General features: G+C 36.4%; 1 pseudogene; it reads right to left on the bottom strand.

The window, feature by feature from the left end:
* Window positions 1–3,581: 3,581 nt before the first annotated feature.
* Window positions 3,582–4,720, bottom strand: LOC133251844 (olfactory receptor 7A10-like; annotated as a pseudogene).
* Window positions 4,721–5,112: the final 392 nt, after the last annotated feature.

Here is a 5,112-nt window from a genome sequence, read left to right as displayed (position 1 = left end):
CAAAAACCATCACAATATTGTACAGCAATTATTCTCCAGTTAAAATTATTTTTTAAAATAAATTTTAAGTGACATCAAATGATATATATCTGAGAAAAGACCATTTAGTAGGCAGAATAAGATACTCAAAAGATGACCACACTCTATTCTCAAGACCTTTTGAATTTCCTGTCTTAGTTAGCAAGGGAAATACTGGAGTAGGTAATCTATCCATTCTCCAGGGGATCTTCGCATCCCAAGAATTGAGCCGGGATCTCCTGCATTGCAGGTAGATATTTTATCAGCTGAACTACCAGGGAAATCTGAGATTACATTAGCAGATGGGATAAAGTGGATAATCATTGATCTTGATATCAGATTAGCACAGATATTCAGCTTGGAATAATATATTCACAGTGGTCCTCTAAATGTGGAAGAGAAAGAAAGAAGAATTAGTGTAAGATATTTTCAAATGCTTTGCACCTAGGTTTGAAGATGGAGGAAAGACCATGAACCAAGAAATGCTGGTGGCCACTAGAAGTAAAACAGCAAAGGGAACACACTGTCCTCTAGAGTGTCCAGGAGGATCACGGTCCTACAGACATCATAATTATAGTTCAAAGAGACTTCAGACTTCTGAAGAATTTTAAGATACATATATGTTTTAAGCCACTAGCATGGTAATTTTAAGATAGGTATTTGTTTTAAGTTACTAGTATGGTAATTTGTTACAAGAGCATGCGTGCATGCTAAGTTGCTTGAGTCATGTCTGACTCCTTGTGATCCTATTGACTATTGCCAGGCTCCTCTGTCCATGGGATTCTCCAAGCAAGAATACTGGAGTGGGTTGCCATGGCCTCCTATGGGGGTCTTCCCAAACCAGGGATGGAACCTGAGTCTCTTGCAGGAGCAATAAAAATTTAACAGAGTTATGTGTCCAATCAGATGTTGTTCTTGGAGTTGAGTTTAAACCTTTCAGTTCAATCAGTGAGCTACCCCTTAGCTAGAGGTATTTTGTGTTGAAATTATACTTAAACAGAAAGAGAAAACTGAGTCCTTTTTGAGGTATTTTCATTAGCTCCTATAGAGAACTTTTCATTGCCTAAATATAAATGTGGTTTTAACTTTGAGGTCTTTGAGGATTTAAGATGAGAAAAGTAAATCGTTATTAATATTAAAGGCACACATTCTGCTTAAAAACTTTCTGTCAAAATTTCTAAATTCTTTCTATTTTCTGTTATTTCAAGCATCTATTCTTTTCACTTCCATCCCTCTAACTTGCTCTCAAGGTTTCTTTCAACTTGGGATGGAATTAAAAATGAGACTGTAGGCATGTACATATATGTGTGAGCATATTTATTTCAGAGAAAGGTGTATACAGATGCGGGCACATGTATACATACATGTACTCCTAACTTTGAACATGGTTTGTGGACTCCGCAAAACATTTCTGTACATTTCATTCATTTTCACAACATCCATAGGGTGTTATCTTATATTTTCTTCATAGATAAATAAAACTGAGATTCAGGTCAATTACAGTATTAACAATAACATTTCAAAGAAATTAAAACTTGCTCTGCACCTTTTAGACTATCAAGAAATGAACAATGTAGTGTGTACTGCTAATTTTTGAAATTCAGAAAATTGTATACCTTAAAAATTGGCAGTTTATTGTATGTAATTACTCTTCAATGACTTAGCTAGAATTTCAAATTTTGAGTTTTGCATTGTTCAGAGTAATAAGTAAAGTCCATGTAGTTGAGTCACACCTGAAATTGAGAGATATCTCTTTAGGACTAAAACAAAGTGAATAGTGAAATTAATATAAAGAAATTACCATTTAATAAACTCAGTTTTTTTCTTTTAAAGACTAACCTACCTATATCAAAAGAAGAAATTGACATAAAGTGGCTCAAAACACAATAGCACTAACTGCACACACCATCATGGAGGTAACTTGAGAACACAAAATAGAGTCTGACAGCTGACAGTAGACCCATGAAGAAGAGACTATCAGATTAAATCCTTATTGTGTATTCCTATTTGAGACTAAAGACATTATGTTAAACCATTTCCTTTTAGGACAATTTGTTATGCAGGAACAAACTGATAAAAAAATCCAAGTGAACAGCTGAGTGAAGTTATAATAACATACAGCTTCTCATTGTAGGCATTTGCTCTGATATTTGAATAGCATTTATAATTACTCAGTTATTAAAGTCTGTTTCATATAACTGTATTAAAAACTGAATCCACTGAGGTTTTAATATAGGTAACCATGCCAGGTTAATAGGATATGCCCATTTGTTCAAAACTCTGTGACTCTGAATCACAGGACCAGGAGGAATTTGAGCTCCCTAGTGAGCTGTACTTTGGAAAGAAATATATATATTTATATTGCTCATTCGACATCTTTCAGTGGTCATGATAAAACTTAAATGGGGAAGATGATTTCATTTAGAACAATGAAAGGAATCATAATCATAGGCAAAAATGTGAGTTTTTCAAGTAGAAAAAGAAAGATGATTCAAAATAAAATATAATTACACTAAACAATCCTTCATGCCAATGATAAATGCCTTTATATATGGACACTGATCTTACATACATCAGTAAGTAAATTGTACACCAGAAAAAATAATTTGCATAGTTAAAATCTGGTGTAAATATGTGCTTCATTTTAGTTAGGGTCATCTTAGACTCTAGACTTTATTACATCAAACTCTTTATTGAAATTGGTGTTTCACATAGACTACCATTGGAGACATGCATTGATGATCAGGTTTTCCAGTGACTCTGATAATGGTGGCTCAGCACATAAAGAATCTGTCTACAATCCAGGAGATGGAGGAAATGTGGGTTAGATCCCTAGGTAGAGAAGATCCCTTGAGGTATAAAATGGTGAACCACTTCAGTATTGTTGCCTGAAAAATCCCACAGAGTTTGGTGGGCTACAGTCCATGCAGTCACAAAAAGTCAGACACAACTGAGCAACTGAGCACACACTGGTAATCAGTATGCACACTGAGCTAAATAAAGAACATGATCCTAGTAGGAATAAAATGGAATGCCTTGTTGTGAAACACACTATATGTTAAAGTCTACAATTTGGGGAAGAGAAATTATGGTAGTGATGTGCAAAAGGAATAACAAACAGAAAGTGATAAATTGAGGTTTCATACTCTACACTCTTATGAAATTATGTCATTGGATGGATTCAGTCATCAAGGTAGTTTTTCTTTTCCAAAAGGTAACAGGACTCAGGATTATTCACTCAGTAAAATGAAATAAATTTGATCTGTATATAACATTTCACAAAGAAATTATTCTTAGGAGATGCACCCAGTCTTATGAGATATATGGGCTTTTCCATATATTTCACTTAAGGATGTGAATCAATTTGGGAGAGTATAAAAACGACAAAGGATAAAGCATAGATGACTGAACAGAAAAGTTAATGAAGCGAATTGCTGAAATTGTATAGAGAAGTTGAAATCAAAGAAATGGAAATAGCAGACAATAAGCCGAAGGAGCAAGTGCGATTTTCACAATCTGATCAGAGAAGCATAATATGTGGCCCTGAGGCTTTAACCCTGCTATCATGTGCATTGCTTTAGCCCAAGGACAAATGACCCTGATACAGTTTCCATCCCAAAACATCTTTTCAGAGCCCTCTTTATGTCTTTATTTCTTAGACTGTAAATGAAGGGGTTCAGCATGGGTGTGACCACAGTGTACATCACTGAGGCTGCAGCACTTGACAGTGAGCTGTGGCTAGCAACAGAGCTAAGGTACACTCCTAAACTTGTACAATAAAATAAGGAGACCGCTGACAGGTGAGATGCACAGGTGGAAAATGCCTTACACTTCCCCTGAGCTGAAGAGATTCTATATATATATAGAGGACACTATCTTGGGGTAAGAGTAAAGGATATCAGTCAGGGTACCACCACCCAGAAGTCCAGCTCCAAATTGCATCATCATGTTATTGAGAAAGGTGTCAGAATAGGCAAGTTGGACCAGCTCTTTTATTTCACAAAAAAAGTGAGGGATTTCCACATCTGTACAAAAAGACAGTCTCAGCACCATTAAGCTGTGTAACAAGGAATACAGAACACTCATTATCCAGGATGTCAGAACCAGCAGTCCACAAAGCTGGGGGCTCATGATGACCATGTAGTGCAGGGGGTGGCAGATGGCCACATACCAGTCATAAGCCATCACAGTCAGGAGAAAGTCATCTAATCCTGCAAACAGAATGTAAAAATACATCTGGGTGATGCAGCCTTCATAGGTGATACCTTTGCTCTCTGTCTGGATGTTCCACAGCATCTTCGGGATGGTGGTTGAGGTGAAACAGATGTCTACAAAAGACAGGTTGGAGAGGAAGAAGTACATGGGGATGTGGAGATGGGAGTCTGAGCTGACGGCCAAGATAATGAGCAGGTTTCCAAACACGGTGATCAGGTACATGAAGAGGAAAAGCCCAAATATGAGGAGCTGCAGTTCTGATTCCCCTGAAAGTCCCAGAAGAAGAAGAAAATTTGAGCTTTGTGTACCATTTCCTGATTCCATGTGGTGGAAGTGACTATTGGAGGGGAAAAAAAAAAAAATAACATGAGTAGTTTTCACTCAAACTGGCCTAACTCACATAGCTGAACTATTTTAATTTCTCTTTGCTGTCACAGAACTGATGTTAATATGTTATATGGAGATAAATCCTCCTGAGGGTATACCTCATTTCACCTCTGACTAGAAATTTTTGTCCCATTCTCAACAAATTCCAAAGGCTTCTTAATTTACAGTTTTAATGAAAACTCCTTTCATGAATTTCAGAAATACTTACAGAGAATTAACAATGCTCCAAGCCCATATAGGGAACAGTGTTCATAAACAAAACTTTCACAATCCAAGGGTGGTTAAAGATGATATTCAAATAAGTATAAAATATAATATAGCAGAAGATGACAGATACTATAAAAAAACAAGTAAAAATGAGAGGGGTGTAGGCGTTATTTTGTACTGAGTGTTCAGGTAAGGCCTGCAAACAAGATGATAATTGAACCAATTCCTCAAAAAAGAGAGAGAAGGAACTAGTGTGATGTTAGGAGAAGTGTGTGCCTGGTGGGA

Source organism: Bos javanicus, chromosome 7 (assembly GCF_032452875.1).
Source record: "Bos javanicus breed banteng chromosome 7, ARS-OSU_banteng_1.0, whole genome shotgun sequence".
NCBI classification, from domain to species: domain Eukaryota; kingdom Metazoa; phylum Chordata; class Mammalia; order Artiodactyla; family Bovidae; genus Bos; species Bos javanicus.
This window is presented reverse-complemented; position numbering and strand designations above follow the sequence as displayed.